Below are 14,494 nucleotides of genomic sequence, written 5' to 3'. Positions count from 1 at the left end.
AAAGTGGGAAATTTACACTACAATACATGTTTTTACAATGAAGGAAACTTGTTAGACAAGAAAGGCAAAACCAACTAATAGTGGGTTAATTAGTAGAGCCTATTTTTGTGCTCAACATGGCTGACCAAGAAAGACTTGTACAAATTTGGTAGAACCAATCATAAACTCAATCGCAATAAAAATACGAAGGAGAACATTCATAAGACTATTACAGCTACAAAATAGGGCTAGAGAAAAGGGATTTCAGGCTGCAAAAGGATGGGGAAATTAATCTCCATGTAGGAACAACTAAAAAGAGGTGTCCTTTATTCAAAAGACTTATTTGCCCTTGAGATTTTGTCTTGAAGGCTAGAAATGAAGGTTAAGTTTGTCATTGGCCATCATATATAAGAGAAAAAACAACCATCTCCCCTTCATTAATTCATTTTGGTTGAGAGAGAGAGTGTGTGTGTGTGTGTCTTATGTGGCAAGTTGAGAGCCTTTCTTAAAAGGTTTTGGAAGAGAGCTCTTGAGGTTTCTCCCTAAGATAAAAGAGTATAATGGATCTCTAGCTAGGGTTTGCTTGAACTAATAGTTTAGAGGTTCAAGGTTACATTTCTGATAATTTAAAACTTTCTTTAAAGGTGAGAGTGCACTAATTTGGAGGGTCATGCATCCAACTTCAAACTTCATCACTGGTATATAAGTTCCCTGCCCCAATCTTTATGTGCATAACATGCTCATATGGCATTAGTGGTTTGCTTCAGCATTACACTATTATTGTTGTTTATATGTGAAGCATCAATGCGACACCGTTTAATGACTGGAGCTGGAAGGTCACGTAGGCAACCTTGGGATGCCTTTTGGCGCCCGATGGATGGCCACATGGCAACCATCCGTGCTTTCCAAATGGCGCCTATCCTAGCATTCTATGCTGAGAAATATCGTGTTGCACGAATTAAATCTCAGCCCTCCATCCTGTTTTATGTTGCCTCATCTCATCCGTCCAAGATAGTTATTTATCTCTCTCTCTCTCTCGAGATTTGAAGCGGCATCCGATATACCTAATTCTGCCATTGACAGAACGAAGAAGGTAAGGCCGAGGATCAGAGAGAGAAATGAGGAGAAAAAGGTAAGCTCTTCGGGTGCTGTTTCAGTTTGAGGAAGTCTTGTGGCTTTCCTTGTCTTGTTAGTATAGCTCTGTACATGATCTACGTATGTATGATTTTCATTCTGGTTTGATAGTTTTGCCCTAATCTGTATTAGTGATTTTGAGCGATTTTGTTTATCAAATCAGTATTGTACAGAGTGTTTTGTAAGCTTCTTCCGTGGGTGTAATTTTTATTTCTCATATAGTGCAGTGAGCTCTTCTCACCGAAGCTCAACTTGGACGCAGCCCATTTGGGTGAACCACGATAAAATCTCTCATGTTCATTACTTTCTGTTTTTGCATGTCTATTGTTTGTGTCTATTTTCAGTACCAATTATATCTCTATTGTTGGGTTAGAAAGGGCTTCAGTGGTATCTGTGTGGGCGTGCGTTTCTGTATTTTGCGCAATAATTATTTATGTTCATTCTTGATGCCATTTGGGTTGGACATTTGTGTGATTGAGATCCCAATGAGAAAAACCATAGAAGGGATACCATCTTGGTGAGAAAAGTTGCAAAAAGGATATGATCTTTGTGAGATCAATATGGATGGATCCTTTATCAAAAAAATTGACGAGGGTTGAGTCTTGACTAGGTGACCTTTCTTGAGAGGCCTCAAAATGGTAAGAATATTAGCAACGGGGGATACGGATGCATTTCATGAGATGTGTGCATATGAACTTACTACGTTGTCTCACTCACTTTTGCATTCTAAACATTTTGTTGCAATGAGAATACCGATGTGGATAAAATAATATAGTGAGAAAAATAAAGGACCCCAAGATATAATGTGGTTCGACAATTTTGCCTACATCCACTGTAACACCCCACTTTTTTAAGCGTGATATAACTTGAAAAATTCTAGGCTAATTTTTTTTTTTAAATAACCTTTACATGCCTAAAACAGACATTCTAGAATTCCCAAAATTTTCATCTACCTATCTACCATGAAAAATCATCATACATCATATATGCTAGACTAGGTATTTCATCATTAGCGGAAGCAAGAATTAAACCTAACTTTAACATTTGTCATAAATCAGATCATACATCATTATTTTTTAAAACGTTTAGAATTCCAAGTAACAGAAACTTAAATACATAAATTTCATAATCATAAAACATTATGCACTTGTTAAGTGCTGTCACATCTCTTCCATGCTTGCTTCTACTACATCTTCTTCTGAAACGTTCGAATATTCTAAGGGCAAAGCCCAGGTTATATGATGAATCATTTAAGTAATGGTACAATAATCATGTTTCATACATGGATGAAAATGAAAAATGTCCTCATTCCTTTCGTTTGAACTGACCGCACCTTAGTGCCACTATCCATTTTTACGACCTCCTTACCAAGCCAAGGTGTATGGGTGCACCCTTGGTAAAGTAGTGATGCCAGCCCATACTCTCAAACATATGCGATGCATGATCAACAATATCATCGTGAGCATATGCATATTTCATCATCATGACATGTAAATGCAATCTACATGATATATAGCATAACAAGTCGTGTGTTGTTGCCAAAATACAACAATTAAAATTTGTTTGGAGTGAGGGAAATTGTCGTCTAAACCTGCATCAGATATCGCTGACTGAAGGTATAGCCGCCGAACAGGCTCTCTCAGAGAAAGGGAACCTGGTGAGGAGAAAGTAGTCTCTTAGAGATGGGGTACCTTGCGGAGAGGGCTAAAGCTCCTCGGAGAGAAGCCACATTGTAGAGAGAGTATCCTAGCGGAAAGGGCTAGTCCCACGGAGAAGCCTAGCTAACCCGATTCTCGATTCTGATAAGGGCTCTCAAAGAGGGTCTGATACACCTCTTGGAGATGGATGTATCGACTTTCGAAAATAGTAGAGACCTTTTTTGGAAAGGTGTTAAAAGAGGCCTCAAAAAGAACAAGGGCTCTCTCGAAGGGAACACGGTTAACTTGGCCTTGACCTCTAGGAGAGCTACTACACAAGATGAGGGTTAGAAGGCTTATGGGAAGAATCTCCCACGAGGTCCCTCTGACAATCAAGTCAGTAGGTAGGAGAGAAAGAGCCACGGAAAGAAACGTAAGGACTTCAAAAAGAGAAATTTGAGAGATAATAGAAATAACTTACCAGATGTTTAGATCCCTTGAATAGTGTTGCACTTTGCCTTTTATAGTCTAAGTCTCAATGATCGAGGGAGACACATAGGCCTCTCGGAGACATTCTCGGAGACCATGCTATTGGCCTCTCTGCGGGAATCTTGGGGAGATGTCTCTCCAAGAGGTGGAATCCTCTCGGAGAGGTCTCGCTGAGAGCCCATTCCCTAAGGGACCTCTTCCTAAGAGGATCTCTCCAAGAGAGGCCTATCGGGTAGACAGGGTACCATAATATTCTTTCTATCTCTCTTTTTCTTGTGAGAAGTAAATAATATCATTTGTACTTTATCTTTGTAAAAGTTTCTCAAGTGCTACATCTTGTAATCTTTCTTCTATCTTGTTGTGGTTACACTTGATCTGTTAGTGTAGGTGCTCTAGACCCAATTAGATTGAGCATGTTGTACACTGACAATTGCAATCATATTTATTATTGAATAAAGAGTTATTCAATTTCACAAGAAGTCATTCTATTAGTTTCTTATTATTATTATAATGATATGATGAAACTAGATAGAAGTCCATATGATGTATACTGTTATTAATCTGTAAAGATGTGAGAAGATGCATTACAGTTTTTAGACATTATTAAATGTCTCCAAATCATAGCAATGTCAATGGACATTGACAATTGCTGTAAGACTTGTATGTGCTATATTTTTGCTATCGAATAGCATTGAGGGTCTCACACTCATAGGTATGGAGATGCCTAGACAAGTACATAGGTGACCAATGTTAGAGAACGTGTTACTGGATATGACTCGCCATGAGAATCCATTTTTGTTATATGTTGATAAAATTTTCATACGAGATGGGTGTAACTAATCATTGGACCTTAAGTTGTCACGGTCATCTCATAAGAAGATTGGTATGCTTTGACATCATTTCGATGGGTCTGGACAAAGGTTGTACGTGGGCGATCATTGGTCATATCGTGAGGCTTATGGAGATTGGTGCATAACTAAGATGGGACTCGTCTATCCCTTGATAGAGGATGATGTATCTAAGGCGCCTTCGGTGAATATTCACTTTAAATCCATGACCATGGTGAAAGAGATCAATAAGGAGTTATTGATTCATTTTCTATTAAGTGGGGATATCTGGATAACTGAAGAAAACTCATGTGATCGTAATCAAGCAACACATTGCCAGACTTGAGATCACATAAGATACATTGACGAGATGATCGAATTACACAGCAAACATACTTGTGAAACGTTGTTTAGAGATTATGAATCCTTCTAAATAATTGAGTAGGCATGACGCCTTGCTAGAGGTCAATCTTGTCTTATGTGTTTATATTGATACATTGCCAACATATTCGGAAGCCTAATGAGTCATACGCAATAAGTACAGTCCCTGATTTAAACCAGGAGAGCAAACGTATGGTTAAATGGGACACTTCGACAAGAAGTTGTGCCGTCGTAGGTTCTCACGGAAAAAGAACCAAATAGAAGTAATGACGTCGATATGACGATGCGTCATCATAAAGGAAAGAGTTTTCTAAAATGACAATTAATTAAATTAGAAAAGAGTTTTTAATTTAATAATTTTTTATTTGTTGAAGTGAAAAGTAGTAAATAAAATATATTTGGGTTTAAGTTAATATTTGGACTAAATAAAGTATTTTGGCCAAATATTAAATTAAATTAATATTTTGGCTAAATTAGATTTGGGTCAAATATTAAATTAAATATTATATTTGGGCTTAGATTAGATTTGGAGCAAATATTTTAATTAAACTTATAATTCGATTTGGGCCATTTAATTAAGTTCCTAGTTAGACTAGGATAAATGGGTTTTAAAACCCTAGGAGGTTTTGCTTCTCTATAAATACCCCTTTATGGGATACCCAAATTAACGAATGATTTTGTTGTTGTTTTAAAGAGTTGAAAAATATATTGCTTTTCACTCTCTCTCGTTTCTTTTTCGCATCGATTCGAAACGAGAAGGTTCTTTTCGTCCATACACAAGTAGCGAAAATGAGAGGGAGCTAGCACTCCTATTTCGCTCTCCTTACCAACGGACGTGTGCAGTGTATCATGAGTTAGAGGTCAAATGCTTGGATGACTCCAATTTGCAAATGACTTGGAAACCTATAAGTTAGAGTTAATTTTATGTGAATGATTTGATTTCGACGTTGATCCAATCGTCAGGATCGGGGCAAAGTTCAATATTTTTTAACTATGTTACTTTCCCCGTAGCGATCTTAATTAACTTTCAGCATAAAAGACAAGACATTGCGCCTGATCCTTTGAAAAGGTAAAAGGTTACGCCTGATCTTGTAAAAGGTAATGGTTTTAGTTGAGCCTTTAAAAGCCGATTGTATTGGTTATCGCTTGGCCTGTGAAAAACGGAGGTTACAACCGCACATGCGAACAACGAAGGTTATAGTTGATCCTAGAAAAGCTAAGTGGATTTGGTAAATCCTTATTGAGGAGCCGAGGAAGTGGAGTAAGCTTGTTGGCTAAACCACTATAAATTTGTGTGTGCTACATTGTTCTTATTTCTTCCCCTCTTGGCTGTCTCTGTTCTTTCATTCAGGTTTGTTAATCTTGACTTAAAAGATATGTCTTGTTATATAATTCTCCAAACTTACATATTAATGTGGGTGCTTGTGTTATACTAAATTTCTTATATGCATCTCATACTTTGGTCCTTGAGATAAGTCAACCTCCCCTTATACCATTACACTGGGGGGCCAGACTTCTCCTTGTGTGTAGATTATACAAGAGTCTGTGCAAAACATAAGTAATCAGGAATCACTCGCATACTCTGGTATGCATCTCATTCTTGTGCTTGAAAAACAACCAACTCCCCCACATACTTGAAACGCCAGTGTCCACATATACATTAGTTTGAGAAAAGTGGAGTAAACCCGACAATTTGTAATCCCAGTAATTAATTCATAAGCAGCGGGGGAAGAATTCAACTCTTACACACCACGCTGGGGCATGTAACGGGCACTACTGCACTTTCTCAAGGATGACCCTTTTTTAAAGAAATTTTATAGCTTCCGGTATCCTTCTTCCCGCATTTCGCGAGGGTATGTGCTGGGTGACCAAATTCCCAGCTCCTCAATAATGACTAAGTCAAGGAATAATGACGACACTCGATAAACCCCGATAATATCTGCAAGTCTGAAGCAACCCAAGAAGGCGGAGTGTGACTAATCCCCCCAATTGTGATTGAAACAACAATACCCCTACTAGCCTCAATGTTTTTAAAGGACACTTTGTATTATTGCCAAAGTACAACAATTTGATTTATTTGTCTTAGGAATAGCCAAAGCAGAGTTTAGGCAAGGATGGTGAGGTCTAAGGTGCCACAGGGGTTGAGTTGAAACCGCTGCCCAGGAGAACTAAGACCTTGATGGACTCAGATGGAGTCTGTAACACCCAACTTTTCCAGGCATGTTATTGTTTGGAAACCATTGAATGTAAAGCAAGATCGCTACGGGACAAGTAGCGTAGTTAAAAAATTTTGAACCTTACCCCGATCCCGGCGATTGGATCAACGTCGAAATCAAACAATCACATACATAATAAAATAAATCTAACCTTTAGATTTTCGAGTCGTTCAAGAATTCGAGCCATCCAAGCGTCCAGCCTCTAACTCGTGATACGCGGCATGCGTCTGTTGGCAATGAGAGCAAAATATGAGTGCTAGCTCCTTCTCCTTTTCACGGCTTGTGTATGGAGGGAAAAGAACACCCACATTTCAAATCGATGCCAAAAAGAAACGGGGAAGAGTGAACGACAATACATTTTTCAACTCTCGAAAAACTACACCAAAAACTCTCTATTTTGGGCAACCCATAAAGGGGTATTTATAAGGAACTCTAGGGTTTCTTAAACCCTAATGGATATGGGCCGGCCCATTTAATTTAGTCCAATTAGGAACTTAATTAAATGAATTTATTTTAGTCCAACTAGAAATATAATTAAATGGCCCAAATCCTTTTATAGGTTTAAATAAAATATTTTGGTCCAAATCTAATTCAAGCCTAAATATAATATTTAATTTTTGGCCCAAATCTAATTTGGTCCAAATATAATATTTAATATTTGGCCCAAATCCAATTTAGTCTAAATATAATATTTAATTTAATATTTGGCCCAAATCCAATTTAGTCCAAATATTAACTTAAGCCCAAATATATTTTATTTCCTATTTGTCACTCCAGCAAATAGAAAATTATTAAATTATAAACTCCTTCCTAATTTAATTAATTGTTATTTTAAGAAACTCTTTCCTTTATGACGACTCCTCGTCATATCAACATTATTACGTCTCTTTGTTCTTTTTCCGTGAGAACCTACGACGGCACAACTTCTTGCCGAAGTGTTCTACTTAACCATACGTCCACTCTCCTAGTTTAAGCCAAGGACCGTGCCTATTGCGTATGACTCATTAGGCTTTCAAATATGTTGGCAATGTGTCGGTACGAACACATAAGATAAGATTGGCCTCTAGCAAGGCGTCATGCCTACCCAATTATTCAGAAGGATTCATAATCCGCAAATAACCTTTCACAAGCATGGTTACCGTGTAATTCGATCCTCTCGTCAATGTATCCTATGTGATCTTAAGTTGGCGATGTGTTACTTGATTAAGATCACATAAGTTTTCTTCGTTCTTCCAGATATCTTCACTTAATAGAAAGTGAATCAATAACTCCTTATTAATCTCTTTCACCATGGCCATGAATTTAAAGTGAATATCCATCGAAGGCGCCTTAGATACATCATCCACTATCAAGGGATAGACGAGTCCCATCTTGGTTATGCACACATCTCTATAAGTCTCACGATATGCCCAACGATCGCCCACGTGCAGCCTTTGTCTAGGCCCATCGAAATGATGTCAAAGCATATTGGTCTTCTTATGAGATGACCCTGACAACCTCAGGTCTAAGGATCAGTTACACCCATCTCATATGAGAATTCCATCAACATATAAACAAAATAGATTCTCATGGCGAGTCGTGTCCAGTGACACGTTATCCAACATTGGTCACCTATGTACTTTTCTAGGCATCCCCATGCCTATGGGTGTGAGACCCCCATTGCTATCACATAGCAAAAACATAGCACATACAAGTCTTACCGCAATTGTCAATGTCCATTCTTGACATTGCTACGACTTGAGACGTTTAATGATGTTTAGAAACTGTGATGCATCATGTCACATCTTTATAGATTAATCACAGTATACATCATATGGACTTCTATCTAGTTTCATTCGGTTATTACAATAATAACAAGAAACTAATAGAATGACTTATTGTGAATTTGAACAACTCCTTATTCAAATAATAAACACGATTACAATTGTCAGTGTACAACATGCCCAATTTGATTGGGTCTAGAGCACCTGCATTAACAACCGCGACTTTGCAATCAACGCCTTTGATCCCGTTTCTTTTTTATCCATAGAGATGCAAGCGCGAACTCCTCTAAGTTAGTCCACACGATTTGTCCTTTCCACGACATCCCAAGTTGTGCTAGCAACCTTGGACGTTTTGAGAGAGAACGAAAAGTTTTTTTCTTCCTTTTCATGTTTAGAAGTAGCATATTTATAAAGCACAAAACCCTAATCATATTGGGTCGGTTCTCTCCTTGAATTGTGAACTAAGCTCGATCTAAGTGTGTAACCCCTTAAGTCCACCATTAGACTAGATGTAGGACCCAACTCTATTGGGCTACTTTAGGGACTAACTTATTAGTCTAATTTAAACACATCTCATGAGCTTCTTAATTAAACTCTTTAATTAATAGTTTTAGAATTAATCAAATTAATTCTAAAATCCCTACATATCATGGTTAACGTCTAGCAACATGTCATGAATGCCTAGCTAATGATGAAATAACTATGTATCCATCAATCAATGTCCCGATTGAATTTAGGGTATGATTTTATGACGATACCTTAACCATTTAATAATTATATATCCATTCCAAATTTATGACTTCATAGGTGAAATCAAAATACTTTTTGATATCTACCTCACATTGGTCAAGGATTTCCACAGTCAAGAAATTATTAGAATACATAGGACATCATCTTATCTGGACAATAAATGATGAATCTTTTACTAACATTCATAAGTCTTGATATATGACAAGGTCATGCTCAGTGACAGTTTATTAACGATTCCTTTAGAATCCAAACAGCCCCAAGGCGTAACCAGTCAGATATAAGATTACCATGATGTCTCAAGTCTAAGGACTAGTTTGCACAATTGCAACACAAGAATTTCAATTTAACATTAAACAATAATCATTAGAAATTCTGTAACGGGTCAGTTGAATGTACTTATTTTTTTAATAAGCACTCACATATATGTACTAGTGCCTTCACACTAATGTCCATGAAACAAGATTGATAAGGTTTAATTGAATACATGTTTTTATCTAATTTTTATCCTAATCTTGTACTATTTTTCCTATATAAAATATATGCTTATATAGATTTTATATTATTTTAATATTTTTTGTAGGAATCTAGCGAAGAAAATAAATTTGAAGATTTGAACATAAAAAATGAAAAAAGATATTATAAAATTAATATCAAAATTAATATTATAATATAATTAAATTTATTATAATTAATAATATATTAAATATTTTATTTTATATTATATATTATCTTATATTATTTATATATATAATATTATAAAAAAATTATACATCTATATATATAATAAATGGTGGCAGTGGCGTGAATTGAGGGGACTCAACTCTTGGAGTAGGGCTATATATATTATAATATATAAAGGATTTGGGAAAGGAAGGAGGAAGGGTAGCGGCGGCGCTTCGCATATATATATATATATATAATACTTATAAATTATAAAGGAAAGGGGGAGGCTTCTCGGCGGCGCACACTGGGAAAAGGCTGGGAGGCGCAAGACAAATCCACTGGGAATTGAAGCAGCGCACAGGAAGGAGTTGAGGGAAGCCTCACGCACAGGACGCCCACGAGCAGTAGTTGAAGCAAATTTTGTGACCTAGATCTATTTTAGATCTAGGTAAAAAATTCTTATTCCTCTTTCAATTTTTGTTTTTATTTTTATTTTAATTATATCTGACTAAATTATTTTAACTAGAGTTTAGATGGATTTTAATTTTGGGATTATGTGATTTTTTGTTTAGTTTGATTCAAAACCTGATTATTATTTGTATGAGAATTTTATATTGTTGTGCTTAATGGTTTAAAAAATTGGCCATCGTGTAATGATTTAATGATTTATGCATGACTGACTAAAAAATTGTTATAAATTAGATTTATAGGCAATACAAATCACTTGCTTGATTATGAGATTAAAAGATGATTAGCTCATGTGTGGAAATCGAGGAAGCTTAGTAAGTCAAATCCCCTTCCAAGATTAGAGATTTTCAAAGAACTTAATACTTATTTATTTCGTTGATATCTGCTCAGAAATCTGACAGTGAAATTGAATTAATAAAGGATTAATATGACTTGAGAAAGCTTATTAATTAATTGAGGGAAATCCACCATCACATGCAAATAATTATAAAATACTGTAAGTGTATTTTTGATTTTGAATCGGGTTGAATAGATAATTTCATAACCTAGATTAAATGAAATCTAAACCCTAGTGCATTTATTAATTAATTTTTTCATAAAGAATTTAGTTTTTTCATTTATTTTTATTTGTATTTATCTGATTAATTAATTAGTTTAACTTAGGCTAAATTAAAATTGTTTTGATATTGTAATCTAGTTTTCGTGGGATCGACACTCTTTTCAACACTATATGCATTTTTTACTAGGGTACACTTGCCCCAATTAATTGTGCATAAATTACACATCAAAGACATTCTCCCGATTGAGCATGCATCATATGTGCTAGTTTATTCGAGTTATTAGTGTTCATTCCTAATGTTGTTGCCAATATACAATAATTTATTTTTTACTTGTGGGTAGATGTGAAAGTCTTGAGAGTCGTGCCTTCAATGATGAGAATTTTAACGAGCAACTGGATTAATTGTTGTTTCCAAAATATAACAATTTATTTTTTACTTGTGGGCAGATGTGAAAGTCTTGGGAGTCGTGCCTTCAATGATGAGAATCTTAAAGAGCAACTAGATCTGGCAAATAAGCAGATCTAGCGATCCAACAGAGCTGATGGTCTAATAGGGCTGATGACTTGGTGGATCGGGTGATCGGGTGGGCTGATGATCAGGTGGCCCAAGATAACCGAGTGATCTTGGATAATCGAGTGGCTTTGGATAACCAAGTGGCCTACAAAACGAGAGCACCGTTAGGACGCGGGTGGGGGTCCCCGCACAAACGCTCCGATGCTTAAGTTAGATCTCGAGAGAAAATGCGAAATTGTACTTCAATAACTCAAGAGTGCGTACCTTGTGAAGGAGACAGGACCTTGTATTTATAGCAGAGGGTGAGGGAGGCCTCGCGATAATCTCAGAGAGGATCTCATGGCTCGCTCTGAAGATCTCGAGACCTATTTCAAGGATTTCAAAGCCCATTTGGCTGGGCGTCTGATAACGATAGGGGGTCCACTCGGTTGCAAACGAGTGGGCAATGAAAATTGTCGGGCTGGGGTCACTCGGCATAACCGAGTGACCCCCCACTCGGTTATGCCCTAAGGGGGATCGCTTGGCATAACTGAGTGGACCCCCACTCGGTTAGGCCGAGATGCGGCACCCCACTCAGCATAGTCGGGCAGGTGCCCACTCGGCCACTCGGTTATGCCAAGTGGGTCTTCTTCTTCCTCATGACCTTTTTGCCTTCTCTTTCTTCAGCCATATTGGGGCCTACCTTTGATCAGGTATCTGCTTCACTTTACCGTGTACATCAATTGCTCCCTGCTTTTTTAGCCAAGAAGTCGGGTAGAAGAGCATAAAGTACCGAGAAATTTTAGCGCACTTCTTACCTCATTTTACTTATCTTCGAAAGATCATTTGTGCATGTTTGCTCTTTATTTTCTGCATTCGTCCGACAGCTTCGACACTTTTTCATCTTTTGAGCCCCTGTAAATAGGGCTCCAGTTCTTCATTTGATCCATATAAGAATTGGTCGTGGGTGTCTTCAAAATTCAAATTCTCTCAGGTCTCGGCGCATTTTCAGGCCTCGTCTCATTTCCATCTCTCGGCACGAGGTTATTAGGCCACTTGGTCATGACCGAGTGGCCCTATTTTGCGGCCAAGGCCCACTCAGTTATGATCAAGTGGTCATGATCTTGCGGCACCTTCGTCTGCTCCCGATCGCTTGTTACCTCTTTACATTGCTTTGCTTTTCTTTATCTTGTACTGATGCTCTTACTTTGCTTGCAGGTACTTGTTTACTGTGATCCTTCGTGTTTTTCACCTCTTCAACATAACAAGGTAACGCTCTCAAGCCTTTTCAATATGTCGAGGAGAAGATCGGCATCACCCCTCAGCCCCGTGCACATTCATGTCACTTCAAGCTCTCGGCTCCGGTACAGGGATTTCGAAAAGGTTTACAATGCCACCCCTTCGGGATATATGGTTAGGTATCATCGTCTTAATGAACCAGACCCCTCCCAAGTGGATGAAGGTTCTATTGGTATTCATTTTGCTTCATTTGAGATGGGGCTCCACTTTCTTCTTTCGCCTTTTTTCATGGCGTGGTTGCGTCATTACAAGATTGTTCTAGCTCAGCTTCACCCTAATGGTTGGGCCTAGTTGGTGGGTTTTTCCGTGCTTTGTCATCAACAGGATGTAGTCCCTTCCTTGATACTCTTTAGTTGCTTCTATCGGTTACGAAAGGTAGCAAAGACCGCCATCTTTATACACTTCAAAAGGTATCGGGCTTCGAACTGTTTAGTGCCCTTCCTAACAAGATCAACCGATTTGAAGAGCGATGGTTGGTGATAGAGCCTCCACCCGGTTGGGATGCTCCCATGCATTGGAATCATCTTGATGCTAGTTAAGGATTTCCTCCCTGCAAAGACGTTTGGAGAGTATATCGTCGTCTTGTGAGGATATTAACGGCGCAAGGTCCTGTTGATTTGCTGAGCCTCTTGAATTTAGAAAATTTTAGAGTCATGGGTTGGGAGGTTGTTACGCTAACTGCTCCTCCTCAATCTTCTACGCTGTCCAACAGAGAAATGGAAGGAGTCGAGGAGGAAGAGATGGAAATGCTTGGGCAGTCTTCACATCCTCCTTCCGATCCTCAGGAGGAAATCACTCCCGGGGGTAGATTATTTTTTTCTATTTCCTTCCTTGTTCTATTACTGCATTATTTTTCTACCTTAAATGCTTTATATTGATTGTTGCAGAAATGGATGGATTAGGTAGGCTGATGGAATTGCGTAGATGTCATCGTGAAGAGGAGGCACGCGTTTCGGTAACGATCGGGGTTTCTACTCATGGTGTAGAGGGATCTACAAGCTCTCGTCCTCCTCGGTCACGCAGACCTGCAGGAGTTTCTCCTACCGGGGTGGAAAGATGTCGTCGTCCAAGAGGTGACCATTCGAGTGTTGAAGTTCCTTCTCCTATGGAAGGCCATCATCTGCCCCTCTCTCCCGTGAAGAGACCGTTGACATTCCATCTCCTACTCCCAATTCTCAAGGGGGGTGAAGTTCATCTTCTCGATTTGCTGGTGACATGGCCCAGGTGGAAGAAGAATGTCGCCACTCTGTGATTCCCAACAGGAAGGATCGCTGTCGTCTTGAAGACGAAAAATCAATGAAACCACCTCCTATACTTCCCATTCCTAGTGAGGTGAAACACACTATGATTCTTGGGGATGGCACAAAGCTTAGTGGTTGGGACTTTCAAGTTTCCCCCGGGGTACTAGAGACAGACTCCGTTTTTGAACCCGGGATTGGTGCCCGTCTCATTTATTCCACCATTCTCCCTCAAGAAGAATAAAGTTTTATTAGTAGTAATCATGCCTAGGCTAGGGATGAAGCGGAGCAATTCCTAGTGCAAGGGATTTAGGGAATCGTTGCTTCCAATGCCAGGGACAGGGCATATCATGAGCAGGTAGATGCATAGATGTCAGACTGGAAGAACCGCCAATTTACCTGGAACGAAGAATGCCAAGAGCTAAAGTGTCGCGCTTATCGAGCGGAGGTCGGGAAGAGAAATGTAGAGGCAGAGATTGAGCGTATGCATGCTCGGTTGTCCAAGGTTGCTGTTGGTACCTCGTGCCTTCAAGGGGAAATCCAAGATTTACATTCTAAGCTAGAAGTTGAAGAGCACAAGAACGTTGGGTTGATGACG

Source organism: Diospyros lotus, chromosome 5 (assembly GCF_014633365.1).
Source record: "Diospyros lotus cultivar Yz01 chromosome 5, ASM1463336v1, whole genome shotgun sequence".
NCBI classification, from domain to species: domain Eukaryota; kingdom Viridiplantae; phylum Streptophyta; class Magnoliopsida; order Ericales; family Ebenaceae; genus Diospyros; species Diospyros lotus.
The sequence above is the reverse complement of the archived record's forward strand: the minus strand, read 5'-3'. Positions refer to the sequence as shown.